The 24,272-nt window shown below is 45.6% G+C and overlaps 1 long non-coding RNA gene across 1 annotated transcript in view; it reads right to left on the bottom strand.

The window, feature by feature from the left end:
- Positions 1 to 4,303: 4,303 nt before the first annotated feature.
- LOC132678756 (uncharacterized) overlaps positions 4,304 to 24,272 on the bottom strand; it is a 48,634-nt gene continuing 28,665 nt past the window's right edge. The window contains exons 2-3 of the long non-coding RNA XR_009609801.2: positions 4,977 to 5,040; positions 4,304 to 4,598 (exon numbers count right to left, since the gene is read on the bottom strand). This is a non-coding gene — a long non-coding RNA (uncharacterized LOC132678756). The remainder of the gene's footprint in view (positions 4,599 to 4,976; positions 5,041 to 24,272) is intronic.

Genomic DNA, 24,272 nt, shown 5'->3' with positions numbered 1-24,272 from the left:
AAAAAAAAAGAGGGGAAAATACCAGCATTCATTTCCATAAATTATTGAATATGAATTTAAAATCATCTAGTCGGAGAGGTGTTGAAATTACCCATGCTAATTGGCAAGTCGGGGAAGCAGAGGCGGCGCTGCAGAGAACAGCGCAGTAATTGTCGTTCCGGGGCTGCGGTGGCCGGATGAGGAGGATGAGCAAGGTGGGGCAGCCGTGCAGATCCAGAGGGGGCTCAGGAAGAAAGGCCCCGGGAGTCATGCCAGCATTTTCGTCCCCGTGCTGTCTTCCCTGACCCTTCTTGCACTCTTCGGGGACCGTTATCGCTGAGAGGTCAAATGCCAGAGGTCACGTAGCTAGTGGGTAGGTGGCCTAGGTGACTTTTGAATCTGGTTGTTTCGGGTTCAGTGTGCCAACGTGCCTTGCCTGTGATCCGTAACCATTCTTCACTTGTCGCCTTCTCCGTGTTTATGCTCCCGTGTCATCGAACTGATACAGCAGAAAGAGCGTGACCGCCCCCATCCCCCAACCCAACCCTGTAGAATTAATGCCCATCAGGTTTAGTTTTAGTTGACAAATGATTACATCGGGAAATTATGATTCCTCCTTCCCTGCCTCCCTGCCTGTGTTTTTTCCTTTCCCTCCAAAGTATGTATCCTTCAACTTTTTGCTCAAACATCATCCACTCAGTAAAACCTATGGCTATACTACTTAAAATCGCAGGCTGCATGAGCCCTGACTCAACAGTCTTGTCTGTCACTGTATTCCCTTTTTTCGTTTTTCCCCCACAGCATTTATTATCTTGTAACTTTGTATATAATTTGTTTATTATCTTTATTACTTACTGTTTGTCTTCTCTTAGTAGAATTTAAATATCAAGAAGGCAAGACTCTTCGTTTTGATTACTGATCTATCTCAAGTGCTTAGAACAACACCTAGAATGTAGTAGGTCCTTATTAAATATTTATTGAATGGTTGAACAAAGGGATACTTATTATATGGCCATTTATAATGTAATGAAAACCAAAATCAACAAAGAAAGCAAGCCAATATTCTTGTGCACACCCATGTTCTAAGTGCTTGCATATCTTTTCTTTCATTCTTATGATGTAGCAACTGTCATTATCATCATTTTACAGATGAGGAAACTGAGGCCCAGAAAAGTAGACTAACTTGCCCAAGGTTCCACAGCTAGTACTTTTAGAATCAATTTTGTTGAGAGATAAATTTCATATAATAAAATGCACCCATGTTCAACATACAGTTGACAGGTGGATACACCCATGTATCCATTACCCAAGTAAGGTGTGGAACTTTTCCATCAGCCCTTACACTTCTCTTGTGCTACTCTGTAGTCTGTTCACTCCAGCCCCTGGGAACCCCTACTTTTGCTTTTTCTAGAATGTGGTGTAAAATGGAATCATGGCAGGTACTCATTTATGCTTAGCTCTTTTGCTCAGCATAATTATTGGAGATTACTCCATGTTACTGTGTATATCAAGAGTATATTCCTTTTTTTTTAGTGCTGAGGAGTATTCTATTAAATGATTAGACCACAGTGTCTTTATCCGTTTGTTTGTTGATGGACACTTGGATCATGTTGGCTATTAGAAATAAAGCTACTGTGAATATTCAGGTACAAGTTTCATGTGGACATACGTTTTCATTTCTCTTGGGTAAATTGCTGCATTGCATGGTCACTGTCTTAATGAGAAATGGCCATATGGTTTCCCAAAGCATCTGGACCACTTGGCATTCCCACCAGCAGTACATGAGATTTTTTGTTCCCCATCCTCACCACCATTTAGTATGGCCAGTATTTTTAACTTGAAATTAAACTCTTTAACTTCAAGCATTGAAGTGGGTGTCTAGCATTGTCTCACCATGGCTTAATTTTTCATTTTCCCAATGACGGATGATAATGAACATTTTTCATGAGCCTCTTGGCCAATAGTACATCTTCTTTGGTGAAGTGTTTGTTCAAATATTTTGCCCATATTTTAAAATTTTTATTTTAGAGAGAGAGAGCATGGATGGGAGAGAGGGGAAGCGGGGGAGAGAGAGAGAGAAAGAGAGAGAGAGAGAGAGAGAGAGAGAGAGAGAATCCTAAGCAGGCTCCACGGTGATCATGGAGCTCCGCATGGGGCTCAGTCTCACTATGCTAGGATCATGACCTGAGTCAAAAATCAAGAGTCAGATGCTCAGCTGACAGCCACCCAGGCTCCCCACACCTTTTGTCCATTTTTAATTGGATTGTCTGTCTTATTATTGACATTAAAGAATTCTTTATATATGCTAATTGTTTTTCTCAGATATATGTAATGTGATTGTTTTTTTTCCCCAGTGTGTAGGTGGTCTATTCATTTCCTAAATGGTGTCAGACCTGTTTTTGAACCAAAGTCTGCCATGCCCTTCATTCCCTTCCATTTTCTCAAGTAAGGTTTATCTCAAAGAATAAGATGGACAAGTTTGACAAAAAGTCTGCCACACTCTTGAGGGGTTAAAAAAAATCATAAAGAATAACCAAAATAGAGGAAAAACAAAATCTTGGCCTGTGTTTGTTCAGAGGGTTCAGAAACAAATTACCCTAATGGGAGTCTGAGGGAGGTGGAGAGAAAGTTAATCACTAACCCAGGCTCAGCGTTGTTTTAATTAAGCATAATAAGAATAATGAAATTATGCACCTCTTAGGATTTATGGCTTAGCTCTATTTGTATGGCACCAAGAGGATTTCAGGAACAAATAGAAATGATGGGATCCCAGGGACTCTTCCCGTCTCTCTGGATTGTCCTTCCATAACTTCCAAGGTGCTGGAATGAGGTGGGAGCAGCAGCCAGGGTAGGGGGTCAGGAGCCCCGGGTATGTGACTTGGGGCAGACATTCCACTCCCTGGTCCCCAGTCACCTCAAATAGGGAGGATTTAATACAGCAGTGTGCAACTGAATGTTTAATAATAAGTGCCTGGGGCGCCTGGGTGGCTCAGTCGATTAAGCGTCCGACTTCAGCTCAGGTCATGATCTCACAGTTCGTGGGTTTGAGCCCCGAGCCAGGCTTTGTGCTGACAGCTCAGAGCCTGGAGCTTGCTTCAGATTCTGTGTCTCCTGTCTCTGCCTCACCCCTGCTTGTGCTCTGTCTCTCAAAAATGAATAAATGTTAAAAAAAAAAAATTAAAAAATTACGTGCCTAATAAATGCCTCTCCTCCCCCACCAAAAGTACATAGATATCTATATATGTACTTGCACATGTACATATATATGTGTACTTGCAAATATTATATATTTAGTGTACATGTAACTAATATTAGTAACGTATAGTATGAAATTTTGCATAAATAAATGTAACATACTATGCAATTGGAGTATATAAATACACTACACAATTTAGTATAAGTTAAACAAACAATATTGTACATCCACATAGGCAAATGATTTTCACAAAATGCTTTTGTTGATTTCTGCCCACCTCCTCTATCAGTATCTGGCCAACGATTTCAACTGACAAATGGATGCAACTCCAGCAGGCGGACTGGTTGATGATTTTGCTTATGTTGCAGAGTAAGATGGAAGTGAAACAGCGAAGACGTGTTTTCATCAGTGGCATGAGTGACTTCTTTGCTGAACTGGATAGCAGTGTTTGATTACCTCAAGAATATTTCCTTGATTTTTGTGCTACTTGCAACTTAACAGCTATATACTTGATGCACCTGATTATTGACATTTTCTCAATCACTTTCTTAAGTCGAGACAATCAACAAAACAATAGATGAAGCTCTGAGTTAAAGTGTTTGCCAATGTCTGTGGTGCAAATACACCTACACCTGCAAATTGACCTCTTTTACGCCACCAACGCCATGTACCTGAATGGGGATCTAGGAAGAGATGTGCGGTTGTATGGTTTACCCACTGTGTAGATACACGACAGTAAAATGTAGTAAAATACTTAGGAAGGGGTGGTTTTGAGTATTTATTGTCTTTATGTTTAATATAATTTATTTAATAAATGTTTATGTAATTTACTTTTTAATAATGACCGTGTTTGTTGAAAATTTTACAGTCACCTCTCGGGTATCTGTGAACCAGTGGCAGCACAGCACTGGTTTGACGAGACCTGCTGTCTGGTGGGATTTCCAAGAAGGGCCCATGTTGCAGACCTTTACTCTCCAGGGTCACCGTGTCTCCCAGCCAGGGCCAGGCCTGCTTCCACTCTGAGAGGAGCAGGTATGTCATGATGTATTAGTCTATTTGGGCTTCCATAACAAAATACCACAGACTGGGGGACTTAAAATGACAGAAATTTATTTTTCAGTTCTGGAGGCTGGAAATCTAAGATCGAGGTGCTGGCAGCGCTGGTTTCTGGTGAGGCCTCTCTTTCTGGCTTGCGGACGGCTGCCTTCTTGCTCTGTCTTCACATGGCCTTTTCCCTGTGTCTCTCCCTCTTCTAATAAGGACACCAGTCCTATTAGATCAGGAACCTCCCCTCCATAACCTCATTTAACCTTAATTAGCTCTTCAAAGTTCCTATCTCCAAACCTAGTGTCTTTGGAAGTTAGGACTTCAACATATGAATTTGTGGAGCACCCAATTCAGTCCATAACAAGCGGTTTCTGTTCTGTTAAGAGAGAGGAATAGAAACAGAGAGGGAATGAGGCAGTACTTGATGTCAGAGGTAGGTCTGGGAGGCGGGGCCCCTTCTTCAGTGTGCAGTGTGTGGTCGGGGCCAGAGGCTGACCAGGTGGGGAGGAAGGGGGGGGAAGGGAGAAAGTGTAAAGGCTGATGCAGGGCTGAGAGCCCAAGCCCAAGGGGAGACATGACAGTGCCCTCAGCTCTCACACTGTGCCATGGCTGGGACCTTTGCCCTTGGAGCACTGTCACCCTGAATTGACAGTGGAGCACAGTGGTCAGGGCCATGGATACAGAGCCAGTCTTCCTGGACTTCAAGTCCAGAAGCATCATTTACTAACTGGGTAACCATGGGCAAATTACTCACCCTCTCTGTATCAGTGTTCCCATCTGAAGAGTGCAAGTAATGCTAGTACCTTCCTCCAAGATTGCTGTGAAGATTAAGTAAAAAAAAAAAAAAAAAAAAAAAAAAAAAAATATATATATATATATATATATATATATATATATATATATATATATACATTTACAATCAGAATATAGAATATATAAGTGAATGCAGCATTGCAAGTGATGTATCATTGTTAGCTACTGCAGCTGCAATTAGTCTGTTTCCGCCTCTCGAGTGTGTGTCTTTGTCTCCTCTGTCTTTGAACCCTCTGCCCCTAGCACCATATCTGGCACTTAATAGATGTCCAGTACCTGTGCTGAATTACAAATAAATACCAAAGGGTATTGGAGTGATTAAACAGTCAGGAAACAAGAGTCCTCATTCATACATGGAATCGTCCAATTATTTCATCCTTTATTCATTTAACCAATAATTTTTAACAGTTTTATTGAAATAGAATTCACACAGCATAGCTTGGCTATTTAAAGTGTACAATTCAGTGATTTTTGGCATATTCAGAGTTGTGCAACCATCACCAACATCAATTTTAGAGCAAAGCTTATGAGCAAGCATTCTCCATTTTCCCCCAGTCTCCCAGCCCTAGGCAATTACCCATCTACTTTCTGTCTCTATCCATTTGCCTATTCTCAACATTCCATATAAGTAGGATCATGTCATGTCTGGCTTTTATGTTGTAGCAGGTATTGGTACAAATGATTTTTAAACATTTAAACATCTTCTGAACACTGTGAAATAAACCAGACAACCTGCCATAAAAATCTTATAGTCTAGAAAACATATGTTCACATAAAGAACTGCACACGATTGCTCTTAGCATCTGGTTCACAATAATCAAAAACTAGAAAGAGTCCCATCAATTACGAATAGTTAAAAAAACAGCGGTCTATCCATGCACTAGAATACTACACAGCAATATAAAGGAACAAAGTATTAATACACAATAACAACATGAATGGATTTCAACATCATTATGCTAAGTGCAAGAAGTCCAACACGAAAGACAGAAAACTGCTCTGTGATTCCATTTAGATGAAATTCTAAAAAAAGGCGTAACTGTAGTGACTTAAAGCAGGTTAGTGGTTGCCTGGGGCTGGGGGTCACAGGAGAGGCCCAAATGCAAAGGTCCTGGAAGGTGCTTCTGTGGTGAAGGCGCTCTCTACATCCTGATTGTGATGGTGGTTACACCGACACATAGAATTACTGAAATTCATCAAGTGCTATATTTAAAATAGGTGAATTTGGGGGCACCTGGATGGCTCAGTTGGTTGAGCGTCCAGCTCTTGATTTCAGCTCGGGTCACGATCCCTGGGTCTTGGGATCAAGCTCCACATCAGGCTCCGCACTGAGCGTGGAGCCTGCTTACGAGTCTCTCTCCTCTCGCTCTCTGCCCCTCCCCCACTTGTGCTCACTCTCTCTCTTAAATAAATAAATTAACTGATTAAATAAAATAGATGAATTTCATTGTACATAATTAAAACAAAAAATGTATAATCTATAAGCTACAGTTTATTAACTGGCACTTAATAAGGGCCAAATGCTATAAGAAACTTTACGGTATTATCTTTTAATTCTTACATTAACTGAACAGGGTAAATGCTAACAGCTATGGACTGAATTGTATCCCCTCACCCCGAATTCATATGTTGACATAACCCCCAATAGTGTTTGGAGATGGGGCCTGTGGGAGGAAACTAGGTTCAATGAGGTCATGAGAGTGGGGTGCCCATGATGAGATTAGTGTCCTTACAAGAAGAGGAAGAAACATGGACTCTTTCCCTCCATGTGTGTGCATGGAGGAAAGGCCAGGTGAAGACACAGTGAGAAGGTAGCTGCCTTTGAGCCAGGAAGGGAGCTCTCATCAGAACCTAACCACACTAACACCCTCATCTTGGACTTCCAGCCTCCAGAACTAGGAGGAGGTAAATTTCTATTGTTTAAGCCACCCAGGTTGTGATATTTTGTTACAACACCCTGAGCTAAGACACTACAGTAATTCCCATTTTACAGAAGGGGAAATTGAGGCATGGAGAAGTTGCTCTTTTGTCAAGCATGTCTGAAATCTATTCAGACTTGTGCTAACTATTCCCTAATTTCCTGGAAGAACCACCCCTTTCCCCACTGTCAGCAAATGTGCTTGGGAGGCGGTTCTATCCCCGATTCAGACTTAAAGCTCATGACTCGGCCCAAGCCAGTCAGTTCATGACGATCCTCTGACCCCACAGATTGGCTCAGGATTCACCAGAGACCCCATTAGAACCACTGAAACATAACATACCTTTCCTGGGACTGCTAGGGATGAGGCGCTTTCCTAATGAACAGGAACCTGGGAAGATGTGGGGCAAAAAAATGTGGCAGCCATGTTGCCTGTGTGAAGGGAAATCCCATCTAGAATCAATCCAAAAGTCTGGAAGCATAGCCATAAGACATGGAGAGGGAGAAAACAGATCTGAGCCTCTGGATTAGACCAAACTGAAAGCTGGTATATTCCTGGGTTCTTCAGTTATACCACCAGTAAATTCCCTGTTTTGCTTAATTCAAGGGTGTATACTCAAGGTCACAGCTCATATGTGCCCAAGGAGTGTGGGTTCCAGTCCAGGCCGGATTCCAGTGGGCCCACTCTTTTGGCCATTGAATTCTAGAGGAGGAGAGAAGAAAGAGGAGTGTGGTACAGGAGGATGGCAACTTTGGAAGATTCTACAGCTTTGGGAAACTAGAACGGGGACTGGGCGTCAGCTCCACCTGAAGCCTTGCTGTGCCACTGTGAACTGTGTGTGTGACAAGGTACCCCATCCCTTGGAGCCTCAGTTTCCCCTCTGTAAAATGAGCATAACAAAACATCCACCCCTGAGAAAGATTGATCCAATCATGAGATCTACATAAGATAACAAAGAAAAAATATTTGGCACAGCATTTAGGAAACCCTCCCCCCAACCCAGTAACTACTGTTATTGACTGTGAACCCCTGGAGCACCCATTAGTGTCTGATCCTGTGAATGTTTTGCCTTGTTTTTACTGAAGCAGATTGAAAATTTTGAATTATTATGATTTTAGCAAAAGCAGCCTCCTTTCTGGAAGCTCAGAATTAAAAGGCTGTAAGGATCAGAGGGTAATATTGTCCGTGCCCCTATCACCTCCCCAAATTTTAGTTCCTTTTTTTTTTTTTTTTAAAGTTTATTTATTTAGAGAGAGAGAGTGCAGGGGAGGGGCAGAGAGAGAGAGGGAGAGAGAGAATCCCAAGCAGGCTCTGCACTGTAAGCGCACAGCACACGGCGCCCGAACAGGATTCCATCCCCAGAACCATGAGATCATGACCTGAGCAGAAATCTAGTCAGTGCTTACCCAACTGAGCCGCCCAGGTCCCCCCTCCTACAACACTCTTAATGGATCTGTCCTGTCCTGAAATACCTGAGCTGTTCGGCTTCCTGAGCCAGAGAGAAGCAGGAAAACAATCCCAGGTTCGGAGCATCCTGCTCCCAAACACCACCCGCAGGGAGAGCCCTGGGGAAGGAGCAGTGCCCTAGACGGGGCGGGCAGTATGGACAGAGCTGGTTTTCTTCAGCTCTGCTTGCCTGCACCACAGCTCTCAGGAACCTGAAAGTCGGTGTGAGACTGTGCTATGGAGTGCCAGGAGGCCGAGACGCATGTCGTGGTCCTCCTTTCCTATGGCTGGCTCCTTGGGACTCTTGGGGGAGGCTCTCCGTTCATCCCGGACCTGGCTTTGCATCCTGCCTCTCCCACTGCAAAGCTTTGTGGCAAGCAAATTCACTGCTCTAAGGCCTGATTTCCCTTCTTGCCCAATGGATGGGGAGAACACTATCCCAGACCTCACGGGTTGGGGTCACTAGGAAATAAGACCTCTGGCCTTGCCGTCTTGTCTCCCTGAGCCATTTCTAACTTGGTCCCCTTCTTTGCTTCCTCCCCTCAAAGTGTGCTCCCCAGACCAGCTGGAGAAGGGGCAGGGAGCTTGGTGGGGGCAGAGGGAGAGATGCCAGTGTAGAGACCCCACCCCAGCTCTCCTGTGGGGCTGGGTTCAACGAGCCTCCAGGGGGATTCTGATGCCATCGGTGTGGAAGCCCCATCCTAGCCACATCTCTGTATTCTCCTCCCGGCTTGGTGAGTTATGCAACCAAAAAGCTATTTCCTGGCTCCACAGGCCATCTTCAGGTCTCTTTGTTCTGCCCATAGGACATCCAGCACTTAAATTTATAAACAGTATTCAGCCCACTTTTAGTTATTTCTTATTTTAATATTTGCTGAACAGATAAATAAATCTGTGGTAATTTATGAAAATAAATTACCTTCCTGTTATAGTTAAGACTACACACGCTGAGACCAGACCCCGGGATGCAAATCCTGGCTCTCCCCTCTGCTTGCTGTGTGACCTTCCTCACCTCCCTGTGTTTTCCTTTTCTTGGTGGTACAATGAGGCTAATGGTCACCCATATGCAAAGGGTGTTAGGAGGATTCAATTAGTTAATCCAAGGAAAGTGCTTAGCTCAGGGCAGGGCACAGTGTAGCAACTAAGTGCAACCCTGCCCTAAACAGTTCACATTCCCTTTGTGAATTCCTCTTATCAGTGAGGTCGGCAATACTGTTTGCTCATTTCACAGATAAGAAAACCAAGGCTCAGAGAGTTAAGTAGCTTGCTCAAAGTCCTCAGTTCCAAAACGTGGCTATGCGGTCTCCCTTCTAGCAGGCAAAACGCGCACAAGAATATTCCCCATATTCATGTAAGAACGTGCTCATCGAATCTACACTGTTGCCTGTGTTCTCAGATTGATCCGTGGGCCGAGAGTGAAAAATATAAAAAAAAGGAAGACTCAGGCTCTGTCAGCTGTTCTAGCCCACCTGTGGGAATGGAGCCTGGGTGGACAGAATTAGTTTGATTTGTGTCTCATTTCTCAAGATCAATATTTGGCAGTATCTTTCCGTCTTCGTGTGTCTGGCTGGGAATTAAAAACGAACGTATGTGCTGCAGTGAGTCTAACGGCAGACCCCGGGATGCCTTCTGGAGCCCCTTAACACTGTGATCCAATGCCTGGGAAGTGAGTGTCAGGGTTTACGTTTTAAAGAGTGATTTTTTTTAAGTTTTTGTTGTTGTTGTTGTTTCATATTTTTATTTAAATTCTAATTAGTTAATATAGAGCATAGCATTGGTTTCAGGAGAATTCAGTGATTCATCACTTACACACAACATCCAGTACCCATCACAACAGGTGCCCTCCTTAGTGCCCATCACCCATCTAGCCCATCCCCCACCAACCGCCCTCCATCAACCCTCAATCTGTTCTCTATGGTTAAGAGTCTTTTTTTTTTTTTTAATATGAAATTTGTTGTCAAATTGGTTTCCTGTTGTTGTTGTTTTTAATGATTACTTATTTCTGAGACAGAGAGTGTGAGCAGGGGAGGGACAGAGAGAGTGGGGGACAAAGGATCCAATGCGGGCTCTGCGCTGACAGCAGTGAGCCCAATGGGGGCTCGAAATCAGGAACTGTGAGATCATAACCTGAGCCGAAATCAGACGCTCAACAGGCTGAGCCACCCAGATGCCCCTGAAAGAGTGACTTTTTTCTTTTTAATCAGGGACAAAGTGCCTGCCTTTAAATGCTCAGCACTGTGGACCCTGTAATACCAAACCAACAGTGATTTATTTCAGTGTGCAGACACTGGAAACGAGGGTATCTCAAGGTCAGGTCATCCCTAGGAAAGGATGCAAGCAGCCTGACAGGGTCCTGACCAGGCGATGTTTACCTTGTGATTCAGTTATCACAGGCCCCAGGGGCTCAGAGACTCAGTCCGGCCTGTTGCAGGGTTCCCGGGAGGCTGACAACCGCTAACAAAGCAAACCAGCGAGGGTGACGTAGAGAGCTTTCACTTCTTGGACGCCTGCTGCACACCCAGCTGTTTGTGGACCATGCCTCTGATGCTCACAAGTCATCTACCCAGGCTGCCACTTTGCAGATGAAGAAACTGAGGCACAAGAGGTGATGTGATCTGCTCGAGCTCCTGCAGCTAGTGACTGGCAGACTTGGGATTTCTAACCCGGTTAATCAGACTCCTGGGTCAATGCCAAGTGATTCATTGACAACAAGACAGAAATGTCCAGTGGATGGGCACTCTGTGGCTCCCTGCGAGAAAGAAATACAGCCTGAAGTTGCAAACTGTGGGTGCTAGTGCAATCTGCCTGCAGAGTTGTTTTGTTTGGCCTCCAGAGTGTTTTTTTTTTTTTTTTAAATGTTTGAATTCATTACCAACTTTGAGAAATAGGAAGTTTTCATACAGAATGCAGATTTCTGGCTTCTCTGGGTAAAGCAGATGTGGGAACAGTCAGCTGGCACTGAGGATGGCTGCTCTCTTTAGAAGGAACGTGAGCCTGGGCTGCTTGCGTGGCTCTGTCCGCTAAGCCTCCGGCTCTTGATTTCAGCTCAGGTCACGATCTCACGGTTCTTGGGTTCAACTCCCATATCGTGCTCTGTGCTGATGGTGTGGAGCCTGCTTGGGCTCTCTCTCTGCCCCTCCCCTGCTCGCTCTCTCTCTTAAAAAAAAAAAAGAAGAAGAAAAAGGAACATGAGTCTTCCAGAATGTGGTGGCCTCCACCCTGCTTGGGGCCTGCTCTGTAGGAAGTTAAATAACCCCAAGGCCACAGAGGAAGGCCAGATCCAGTGAAGGGAGGTTCTTTGACACCAGTGTGTGCCAATCATATCTCAATAACTCATATTAGTTTGCTCAGGCTGCTGTAATAAAGTATCATAGGCTGGATGACTGAAATAATAGAAATCTATTTCCTCTCAGTTCTGGGGGCCTAGAAGTCCAAGGTCAGGGTGTTGGCAAGAGTTGGTTTCTTCTGAGGTCTCTGCTTGGCTTGCAGATGGCCACCTTCTCTCCGTGTTTTCACGTGGCCTTTCCTCTGTGTATGTCTGTGTGCTCATCTCTTCTTAGAAGGACGCCAGTCATTGGATCAAGACCCATCCTAATGGCCTGATTACCTTTTAGAGACCCTCTCTCCACACACAGTCGCATTCTGAGGTACTGCCGGCTAGGTCGTCAGTATTCAAATCTGTGTGTGGACGAAGTTCTGCCCATAACAATCAGATATTGGTTGATTGTCTCCCACAGAGACAGACGCACTTTTGTAGAGCCCAGGGTCTCTACAGTGTTGGAGGCCTTCTTGACAAAAAAGAACGTACAGTTATAAGTGTAAAATTAGGTGCAGGGAGCAGGGTTATTGGTGTCCGGCCCATGCCCCCCCCTCCAAGGTCCTGGCACTTGAGTATGTTCCAGCTGGTTCAGCTGCCAGGACCTCCTTCTTTCTCCAAAGCTTCTTGCCCCCCAAGAGTGCTAGGGAAACAATTCCCCCCACCATCCCCAGAAGCCCTCAGCCAGTGACTGCCTTGCCCACAAAGTGGGCCTGATCTGTGGTTGGCTGCTGTGATTGGTTTCTACCGGGCACATTCACCCATGTCTTTATTTTCTGTATTGTGGCAATATCTGGGAGCTTGCTGCCCCTCCCATGGCCAGCCAAAGAGGAAAAACTCCCCCTGGAGTGTATCTTTCAAATGCAAACCAACCAGTCCAGAGTGCATTCCCCTCAACCACCTCCTTCATTGGGTTCTGCAGGCTGCACTATCCCCTTGCCCTAATCACCTGAGGGCCACACACCAGACAGCTAGGGACAGCCCTATGTCCCAGAGCCCACCGAGATGATTCAAACAGGGTAGTCATAAGCCTGCTTATCCTGCCTCATCCTTTCTATTTCGCAGTAAAGGCTCTCCGTAGTACCCCCATGCTCTGTGTCCCGACCGAAGCTGGTGCCTCGTGTGGCCCATCGTGGCGTGGCCTGCCCTGTCTTCTTGGGAACTGTGAGTAACAAGCTAACCAGTCCCAGTCATCTGCTGATCTGTTGGCCCTTCCACACCTAAATAATATTAAAACCTATATTTTAAAACAGCCTGTTCCCCAAAGGCCCGCATGGGGTTAAGCTCTAGGTGCTCACACAGGGAGCTGGCCTGATAACGCAGCCTTTGCGGGCCCACTGCCCTTCCTGGTCTTGGTCCCCACTTGCCTGCCAGGGCTTCCTGTACCTCCCAGGTAACCCAAGTGTACTCTTGTCCTTGTCCCGGGGGTTGCTTCCTGGAGAACCAAGTTAAGTGAACACAAAAGTGAATATTTATTTTAAATACAGACAGGAAAGACAAGTGGAGACAGTGGGCCTAACTGATAGCTGTTGAAGTGTCTCACACTGGCAAATTTCACAAAATCACATGGCCACACAAACGCTCTATAAGGCCTCTTGGAATAGGCCCAGGCAGGTGAGGGCCCCCATGCTCAGACTTCATTAGTTCACAGTAAACCTGCCTCCTGACTAGGACATCAGGTCCGTGAGTGCCAGGACAGTGCTCAGCACAGCGGCTGGCACATAGCAGGTGCAGTATAAATAGAATTTAGTGAATGAGTAGCCTAACAGGGTATGCCACTGGTCAGAGCAAACTTGGAGTACCCGCCTCTCCCCCCAGGTGGTGCTTGGGGAGGCATACTTTAAATCTTTTTTTTTTAAATCCTCTTTTTGAGGGCTTCCACTAGTGATAGTTAAGCTTCCTTCAAAGGGACACAATTTTTTTTCTTTAAATATGCAAATGCCTTCATTCCTACAGACGTAGATGCCATGGTATCCTTGAGAACCACCTTGCAGTTTGCTGATCTGATCTCTTAGGGGCCGACTGTATGGTTTAACTCCCAGATGGTGACTTTTATCTTCCTTATTTCTAAGTTCTTTGCTATGCTGGGATGGATAGGTGGGATGTTTCGTCACTCCCCCAGCCCTACCACATGCCCAGGGAGCAGTATATTTATTGAGAAATTTATGGTGTGGAGCTGCACAGACCTGGCTGGAGGCCCCCTCCACTCCACAGCAGAGAGATTGGGGGTGAGTTACCTAGACTCCCGAGCCTCAGTTTTCTCATCTTCAAAGTGGGGATAATGGTGGTAACCACCTTCCAGACTGATGAGAAGAGTCAAGAAGATAACGCGTTCAGACCTTTAGCACAACGTCTGATCCAGAGCTAGAGCTCAGTAAGGGGATCTGTTTATGGGAAATGTAATACTGTGCCCATACACTGTTAACCTTGTCAGGCTCTGTTTGAGCTCTGTCTGTAGGGTTCCACACTATTCAAGTGTAGAATCACTTGATTCTACAAGTGACATGTTACCAGTCTCTGGGAGCTTGTGAAGCAGTCTGGGAGCTTGTGAAGCAATGCTTTAATGTGAATAAAGCGCCATAAATGATATGCTTTGTTTCCTGTGAGGTGACTTCCTGTTGCCTCTCTCCGGGCACCGGGCCCCTCCTTCCTAAATAGTGGGCTTCCTGAGGGAAACAGCTCCTCCTGTGGTCCTTCCATCAGGAATGTATTGTTGGCCTGGGGGGTGCTGTTTACCCCCAACAGCTGCTGGTAAAACAGAGAGGTAAACTTAGTGGATGATCTGTAGGAACAGAGAGGCAGAGAAATAAAGAGAAAATAAGTGAGTGAGCGAGAGCACAACAGAGTGCTCTCCTGGCAAGCTAAGTGCAACAAGGATGTCGTCCTACAGGGGGTGACGAATGTATATGAAGTATGGAAACAAAGGAAGAGAAAGTGAATCAGGGAGAGTGTGAAAAAGAAAGGAGCAAGGGAGAGCAGAAGTACGGGAAAATGGCACATGAATCCAGCAGGATCTGACTTGAGGGCAGCCGATGCCTGGAGAGAGAGTAAATAACAGATAGCATCGATAGGTGTACGTACCGGTTTCCTGTGTTCCTGTGTCTGTGGCAGACATCACTAATCGACCACACCATTCTTTTAAATGATCTCAAACTTAGCCTCAGAGTCCTCAGTCAGAGAGCCAGGTTATCACTACTAAACCGCTAGAGTCAGCATTTGCATTGAAACCCTCTTGTCTGGGTAGAAGCTCTTGCCACACATTTAGAGAGAAAGCTTAGACCAGAAGAGCAGACCAAGGCATAGAGGACACAATAGCAGTTAGATAAGGGGTGTTAGAACTGGCACCTTCTTGGGGTGCCTGGGTGGCTCAGTTGGTTAAGTGTCCAACTTTGGCTCAGGTCACCATCTCACAGTTTATGGGTTCAAGCCCTGCATCAGGCTCTGTGCTGACAGCTCAGAGCCTGGAGCCTGCTTCTGTTTCTGTGTCTCCCTCTCTCTGTGCCCCTCCCACACTCACACTCACTCTCTCTCTCTCTCTCTCTCTCAAAAATAAACAAACATTAAAAAAAAATTAATAATAAAAAAAAAAAAACTAGCCTATTCCCAGCTGAAGGACAAAAGAATGGGCTCTTCACAATCCAGACACTGAAGCTCTGTCTCCGACCCTGTTCCACCTACCAGACAGTCCCATTTCTCTGACAGTCAAGTAGAGAGATAAAGGGGCCACTCTGAAACCCCATCCTCAGAGTTGAGTATATGAAATCTTTGAAGATGGAGCATAGAGAGAAAAGGACTTGTTCTAGTCATTTTCAGCAGTGTTTGGAAAACTGTAAGTGCTCAATAAACGATTGTTGAAAGAAATGAGCAAGGTGTGCTCAGGGGTGATAAAGAGAGGAGAAAGAAATACTCATTCACCACTGGGGGGAGTGATGCATCCTTTCTGAAGGATGCAGTGGTGCCGCCTATAACCTTAAAAATGTGCAGAACTTTTGACCTAGAAATTCTATTTCTAGGAGTTTATCCGAAGGAAATAGACCATGGAAGTGCACAATATCTTATTTCCAAGAATGGTCATTTCAGGGTTGTTTTTAACATTGCAAAAATAACGAAGGCAACCTACATGTCCAACAGTAGGGGATTAATTAAATGAATAGCAAAACATTCAGGGGACGGAAGACTACATAGATGTTTCCTGTGGTGCTGTCTAGGAATGACATGTGACTCTACTTATGATATGCCACCAGTGAGTAGAGCAAGTTATAAAAAAGCAAGTACTTGATGAAAAAAAATATATATTCATGCACACTGAAAAGCTCTGGAAGTATATAGGCCAAAGTATTGAAAAATGTTTTTCTGTAGATGATAGATGATACATGGTGGTGATTTTTTTCTTTCTACTCTTCTATGTTAAAAGTTTTTCTAGAATAAACAAGTTATTTGTATAATAATCCAAATGTTTAAGAATGATTGACAGGGGCATGTATACCTGGTCATTTTACACTGAGACATGAACATATCCACATCATGTATGTAGCTCTTTAGATGTTTGAACTCTCTGGGCTACTTAATAATAATGATACAGAAATATCTAATATTTAGTTAACATGAACACTAAGTATGTAAGGTACTATATTAAGCTCTTTTCATATTTGCCTCTTATAACTTCGTAGCAACTCTGGGAGAGAGAGGTTCTACATCTCTCTCCATTTCCCACCTGAGGAAACTGAGGCACGGGCATGAGTGACCCAGGGCCTTCCAGCTGCTGAGGGGTGGGGGCAGGACTCGAAGGCAGGCAGGATGTCTGTAGAATCCCCACTTTCAACCTCCTTGCTACACTGCTTTCAGCAAAAGAAAATCCTAGCCAGATTGTAAAATTCTAAGATTGAACCACAAGGTATTAAGAAACCACATTAATAATAATTTTGAGAGCCCCAAATTAAACTAGATTCACATTTTTATGTGAGTATGTGTGTGAATTCTTGTCAGGACAAAAAAAAAAAAAAAAAAAAAACAATGAGGGAATTAAAGTGTCTTGAAAAGACTCCTTTTTATAATTAAGCCTTCCTTGCCTGCTCTCTGTTACCCACGCTGACACATTACAGCAATAAACAGCGAGCAACACAGCGGCTCCTGTATTATGTCAGGGTGTGAACGATGAGAGATGGCGCCCCGACAGCTCTGAGGACGCCTCAGTGTTTTTCTGGGTCCCGCTTGCACATCTTAAAGTTGCCCACTGCATTGGAGAGCCACTCGGATAAATATATTCTTTGTCGCTGAGTGACATCTATAGTTTCAGTATCTCCCTGAAGCAATTCGGAGGAAATTGGGCCTTAAGGGTGGACAGATGGAGGAAAATCTTCTCTGCCATCCCTGCTGATCCCTGCTATGAGTCATCTCCCTTTGATCAAACCGGAGCTGCCACTGAGAAGAGGCAGCTCTTCGAGCACCTTGTTTGGGGCAGCCTCGTCTGGAAAGCGGGCTTTCTGTAACCAGAAGTAAAGGGTCAAAGGCTGTGTTTGGGAACGGGGAAAAGTATGGCTGTGGACTTGCCAGGGGGAAGCATTCATGGGCCCAGAGGAAGAAAGTGTGAAGGAAGCAGAGAAGGAGGGCTTCAAATCCTGACGTTCATCCTCACTGGCCACCCTCGTTGGACAAGGCACTCTTCTCTCTGAGCTTCAGTTTCTTCGTCTACAGAATGCGAGAAATGCTTGTCTCCTAGCTTCCCTTCCCTTCTGTACTCACCTCTCCCCTCCTTTCCTTTCTGTCTCCTCCTCCTCCTTCCCCCCTTCCCCTCCCCCCTCCTCCCCCTCCTCCTTCTCATCTGCCTTCTTCTCTCTCTTTTTCTTCTAAGACAAGTAAAAGAATCTGTGGAGGTGTGTAAAATGCCACGTACGATGAAGACAGTGTCGGGCAGTATATGTTCATGCTTATGGCTCAGGGCTCTGGAATCCAGCAAAGACAAAAGCATAGTAGACAGAAGGAACTCTGTGATACTCTTCTCACTGAGAGGTCATGTCTATGTCCCTGCCCTGGGTCTGGCCAGGCTCTCTGACAGGCTTGAAGCGATGCTGTGCCAGCTGCGGGCCCAGGCCTCGGGCAGCTTCCACCTGCTCCCTCAGCACACTCTGAGCCCCAGGCTGTCATGGGAAAGTGCTGTTACCCTGAGATGACCGCACGGGAGCGATCACATCTCTTCCCTCCGGGTGGCGGTCCTAGCTGAGCCACCCAGCCTCCCAGCCAAGGCACCGGTCATGAGACAGAAGCTGTCCCAGACCCTCCAGATGAGCTCCCCCACCAGCTACATACTCAGAGTGACCCCAGTCCACATTGCATGGAGCTGACCCCTGCCCAGATGGTTGTTGTTTTAAGCTGTTACGTTTTGGGGGTAATTTGTTACACAGCGTGGATAAAGCACCAGGGTTCAAGTCCCTCCTTTACCACATACTAACCGGCAGTTTGATCTTCAGATATTACCTCTCCAAGCTTCAGTCCCCTCAACTTTAAATGGGGACAGGAACAGTCCCTGCCTTATAGGAGCTTAGCAAAGGTTAAATGGGACAACTCCAGCAAGGTGCTTGAAGCAGAGCCTAGTGTATAGTAAGTGTTCCGAAATGCTAACTATCACTGTGACTATTCTTTCCCCCAGACGTCGCCATCAGGGTAACAAAGAAGCAATAAAGGAAAACTCAGCCCAGGTGCATTGTAGGGCAGTGGGCCCTGGGCAGCCGTCTATTTTCCCCAATAAATAGAATTGTCTTAATCATACTTAATCCTGTTCTCAGGAAGGTATTTAAAATTGGAACAGTCATTTGTTTGATTTCCTCTGAAACAGTTGCCCTAATGAACCCATATGATTTGCAAGGGAATTAAGAGACTCTTCTCTGTCCTTAGCTCACAGAATGCCCCACCTCCTCCCTCCTGTAGGATGTGTTAGTGCACGTGTGTGGGGCTGTTGGCACAGCTTCCTTCTTGTTTTTCTTCCTCCCTGTGCTCCAGGGACTGTTCTTTGAGGGGAATGGTGTCTTCCGACTTCTAGCTGCAGGTGGGCACCTGGGACCCCACCTCCCGTGGTAGTGCCTGCTTCCTCCTGAGTCAACTCACGGCCAGCCGTAGCCTCCTTTTACTACTGATTGTAAGTCTTAGAAACCGAGGGCGTTACATCAGGCTGTTTCGCTGGGTAGTTTTGGAGAAGGGGGGGCCTGTGCTATTCAGGAGTCTGGGACTAAGGGAGAGGCGACAGCAAAACACTGTTGAAAAATCAAACACCTTGAGCATTGGGGTCATTAATCAATTAAACAGATATCCCTCGAGCACTCTCCAAGTGCCCAGCACCGGGCTCGGCCTGACTCTAGAAATGTTTGCATCTGATGCTGTGTGCCTGTGCCTAAGAGTGATCTGACATCCACCCAGCAGAATGTGCAGAATGTGTAGAGCAAAAGCAAAAGAGACTCAAGTCTGAATGAGTCCGTAAAGCAAGTGGAACTCTCCTCCACTGTGGTGGGAGTATAAATAGGTGTAGCCACTTTGGAAAGCAGGGCTTGTGCTCACCCAGAGTGGGGCTCGAGCTCACCCAAGGCAGGACTCGAAGTCACGAACCATGAGCCAAAGTCAGATGCTTAACTGACTGAGCCATCCAGGCGCCCCATGGCCACACCATTTTTAAAAGCCACCGACCGGCAGCAACCCAGACGTTCAGCTGCAGAACAGACGTCCATCCCATGGAGTTCATGCTGCATCCAGAGTAAACAAACTAGTGCGCACGCGACCGCGCGGTGCATCTGACAGACACGGTACCGGAGGAAGCAGATTATGGGCAGAGGAGTAAATACCACACGATTCCGTTTATGTGCATCTTAGCACAGGCAAGATGAGTTTATGGTCTAAGTCAGGGCAGTGCTTGCCCTTGGGAGTTAGTGGGTGGGAAGAACAGGAGAGGGGCTCTTGGGGGGGCTGATAATGATGTTCTGTGTCTTGGAATCTGCAGCTGAGCTACTGGTTACATGGATGTGTGTGGTTATATGGATGGTGAAATCTATCCAGCTGGTAATGTGTACCCTAATAATGTATCCTTTTTTTTTTTTTTTTTAAGTTTCTTTATTTATTTTGAGAGAGAGAGAGACAGAGCATACGAGTAGAGGAGGGGCAGGGAGAGAGAGAGAGAGAGAGAGACAGAATCCCAAGCAGGCTCCACACTGTCATTGCAGAGCCCAATGTGGGGCTCAGACTCATGAACCATGAGATCATGACCTGAGCCAAAGTCAAGAGCCAGATGCTTAACTGACTGAGCCACCCAGGCGCCCCTCTTCTAGACTTTTTTTTAATGTACATCTCAATGAAAGGTTAGAAACACATTAGCCAACTTTGATCAAATTGTTTTGCCTCTTTAAGCTCAGTTTCCTTACCTATAAAATAAGGATAATATAGCCTGCGTCTTAGGGCTATTGCCCTACAGAGCTTTTTTTTTTTTTTTAATTTTTTTTTTTAATGTTTATTTATTTTTGAGACAGAGAGAGACAGAGCATGAGCGGGGGAGGGTCAGAGAGAGGGAGACACAGAATCTGAAACAGGCTCCAGGCTCTGAGCTGTCAGCACAGAGCCCGACGCGGAGCTCAAACTCACGGACTGCGAGATCATGACCTGAGCTGAAGTCAGCCGCTTAACCGACTGAGCCACCCAGGTGCCCCTGCTCTACAGAGTTTTAATGAAGGTGAACACTATAATGAATGACCTAAACATGTTAGGTGCTTCGTAAATTATGGCTATTGTTATTGTTAGTATTTTTGCTATGAATACTTCCTTTTTCTTAGTGTTAGATTCCTCTGAGTGCCCTTTTTAAAAGCAATGTAGGGAAAATGTCATTATTCCTCAGCTGAGAAAGAAATTTATAAAACCAGCCCTAAAAGAGGTCTTTCTGCGGGCTGAAGTTGTTTCATGATAGGTGTCACGTCGCCACAGAAAATGAAAAATAGCCTCCTCCTTTGAGAATGAGTGCGCATTTTCTTTCTATGCTCTTCAAATCCCCTTTCCTAAATGTACTCTGAGGGTAAAACTTTGGGGAGAGAATGTCATAGCACCTGGAAGAAATTTCCACCCCCTGTCCTTTCTCCACACATTTAGAGAACGTGACCGAGAGCAGATTCTTCAATTCCTCAGGAACCAAGAACATGTTGTAATGAAGTTCATACCTCTTGGCCAGAATTTTCCCTCACTTTCACGGGGCCGTGTGTCATGAAAGGGTTCAGCAGGGCAGGCCATGCTCTACCATGGTCTAAACTTGATCTTCAGCCCCTGGAGAAATGTGCCCCATGCTTCACTGCTGGGAGCAAGTCTAAAGCTTTTACACTGTGGATATTACATTTCATCAACTTAGAAAGTGTAATCCCAGAATTAGCCATTGGCGGCTGAAAAGCAGACCAGCTGGTCACAGCTGAGAGAGGAGAAAGACCGTGTTGGGGGCATGGGCTCTGCATCGCTGAGAGACCCAAGGAAGCATCACTGCAGGCCTCAGTCCTCGCTGGGAAGGGATGGCTCTGGTTCCAGAAACTCTGAGAGTCGAACCGGGCTGAAGGCAGGGGTGGCCTCGGCAGGATCTGAGATAGAGATGCCTGAATATTCTGCTGATATACTTTGACAGACGTGACTCCGGTGTCCAGGCAAGGTTAATGTGGTTTAGTCACAGAGTGAGAGAGGGAGGATGCTTCTCGACCCCTCTGGGACACCAGCCATCTCACTCTTCCTTACAGAGTTGTGACTTGAGGGGCCTCACCTTTGTGGCCTCAAGGAATCGCTCTGACAGTTCCAGGCTCTTACCGCCAACACAGGAGCAGGACAGATGAGCTCAGAAAGTGCCTAACTGTGTTTGTGAGGGCAAAGAGAGACCAGAATTCTTATGTTTTGTGGGTGGTATGGTGTTACCGGAGGCCAGTTTGATAGTATGAATTAAGTCTTTAAAAAGTGTGGCCCCGGGAGTTGCCGAGTGGCTCAGCTTGTTAAGCGTCCAACTTTTATTTTGTTTTTAATGTTTTTTTCTGAAAGAGAGAGAGAGAGAGAGAGAGAGAGAGAGTATGTGTGTGTGCAAGCAGGGAGAGGCAAAGAGAGAAAGGGAGACACAGAATCTGAAACAATCTCCAGGCTCTGAGCTGTCAGCACAGAGCCCAACTCAGGGCTTGAACTCACAAACCGTGAGATCATGACCTGAGCCAAAGTTGGAAACTTAACCAACTGAGCCATCCAGGTGCCCCTCCCACAGAAGTCTCTTCTTTAGAGAACTTAACGTAAGAGCAAATGCTTCCATTTATCTCTTATTTTGTATTTGATATTTTGTCATTATTATTATTACTTTTTTAAAAAGTATTTATTGAGAGGAGGGAGAGAAAAAGGGAGAAAAAAAACATGTGAGTGGGGGGTGGGCAGAGACAGAGGGAGGGGAGAGAGAATCCCAAGGAGGCACCACACAGCCAGTGCAGAGCCCAATGTGGGGCTTGAACCCATGAACTGTGAGATCATGACCTGAGCCAAAGTTGGACACTCAAGCCACTGAGCCACCCAGGTACCCCAAGCCACCCAGGTACTCCAACTCCTGCTTAGGTCATGATTTCAAAGTCGTGAGATTGAGCCCCGAGTGGAGATCTTAGCTGAGCATGTAGACTGCTTCAGACTCTCTCTCTCTCTCTCTCTCTCTCTCTCTCTCTCTCTCTCTCTCCCTCTCCCTCTGCCTCTCCCCTACTTGCTCTCTCTCACTCTCTCTCAAAAAAAAATTTAATAAAAAATAAAATAAAATAAAAATGTAGTCCTTGTGACCTTAGGAACTTATCCTAAGTTTTGACTAATGAGCAGTGATATTTAGTGACATTTCAGTTCACTTAATATTTGGTAAGTGCCTGGTAAGTGACTGAGCCTTTGTAGGTGCCAGTCACCCTGCTGAGACTTCCCCAGGGTCCCCATTTTACAGACGGGAAACTGAGGTCCTTAGCAGTTAATCAACCGCCCAAAGTTACAGAACTAATTAGTGGAGCTGGGTTTGAAGCCAGTGGACCTGACGTGACGGCGTAAACTGGGGACCATTTGGTCTCAGAACTTTCTGCACTGCAAGTGAGGCCGACACAGCAAAATCTATCCGCGCCCGTCGTTACTGAGGGAAAAGCACAGGGCACCACAGGACCGGTCAATGTGAGTGTTCCCACAATCGTTGGTCATCAGCCGGCCAGAAAGGAAGTAACCTGAATGTCTGACAGGATTTGGCTAAAGAACATTATGTCCATCCTTTGGAATACTGACTGACAGGAAAATGAATGTCACGGGGCTATGTTTATTGACATGGTGAGATGTTCCTGTCACATTATTAAAGGCAAAATGGTGACTTTGGTATAAGAAAAAGAAATCTGTGTGTGCGTGCCCACGCGCCCATGTGTGTAGGCTTAGAAACAACACATTACCAGTTATTTTCTCCGGGTTTGGGATTATTTATAGTTTTTTTTTTTTTCTTTCCATCTCTGACCTTTCTGATTTGGGGGGGTAATTAGCATGTTTTACACATCTAATTGGAATAACAAGCTATTTCCATTTGAGGAAAAAATAGCTGCTGCCTCTTCAGACACACAGATGGCTCGGTGGCACACGAGTGTCTTATTCCTTGTTTCTTACCCCAGGGCAAGGAGCTGCCTGCAGGTGATGGAGGCTGCTCTGTGTGCTTGTCCATCCAAGGTGCTCCAAGGATCACCTGCATCTTCCGCATCTGAATCATCCAGGCTGCTTGTCAAATCGCCCAGGGCTTCCTGGACTCCACCCTCATATTAGTAAGAAGTCACATGTATTGAACACGTATTGTGTGCTGGACACTGTTCTAAGGGCTTTACACTTAATCATTTTATCTTCCCGAACCTTAAGGTACGGCTACGATTGTACTCATTTCCCTGACGAGAAGGCTGAGGCACAGAGGGTTAACTGGTGTGGTCCAAGTTCCAGAGCTGCAGGTGGCAGAGGGGACGCCAGGCCCTGCTCTTGGCCCCAGGCCCCAACTCGAAGTCACTACCCTTGGAGCGTAGGGACTCAGGAATCGGGATTTTTAGTAAGTTGCCAAGGGATCTGTGTGGACACCCTTCTTTAGAGGGTCAAAACTTAGTCAAAACTTAGGATAAGTTGCTAAGGTCACAAGGACTACATTTTTATTTTATTTTATTTTTTATTAAATTTTTTTTTGAGAGAGAGTGAGAGAGAGCAAGTAGGGGAGAGGCAGAGGGAGAGGGAGAGAGAGAGAGAGAGAGAGAGAGAGAGAGAGAGAGAGAGAGAGTCTGAAGCAGTCTACATGCTCAGCTAAGATCTCCACTCGGGGCTCAAGGGATCTGTGTGCTCAAATGGCGATCTGTGTGGACACCAAAGTGAAGTAACTGCTGCTCTGAAGAGCCTTTCACCTCAGAACCACCTGCATTGTTTTGGGTTAAGAAACAGCTGACCCATTTACCCCACTTCAGCCATGAAAGGACTTTCTCTCTTTGGAATCTTTAGAACAAAATTGTCAGTTGGAGGTTCTTGGCTATGGCCAAGTCATCAGATGTAA

This window comes from Panthera onca, chromosome A2, assembly GCF_046562875.1.
Source record: "Panthera onca isolate mPanOnc1 chromosome A2, mPanOnc1 haplotype 2, whole genome shotgun sequence".
NCBI lineage: Eukaryota > Metazoa > Chordata > Mammalia > Carnivora > Felidae > Panthera > Panthera onca.
The sequence above is the reverse complement of the archived record's forward strand: the minus strand, read 5'-3'. Positions and strand labels throughout refer to the sequence as shown.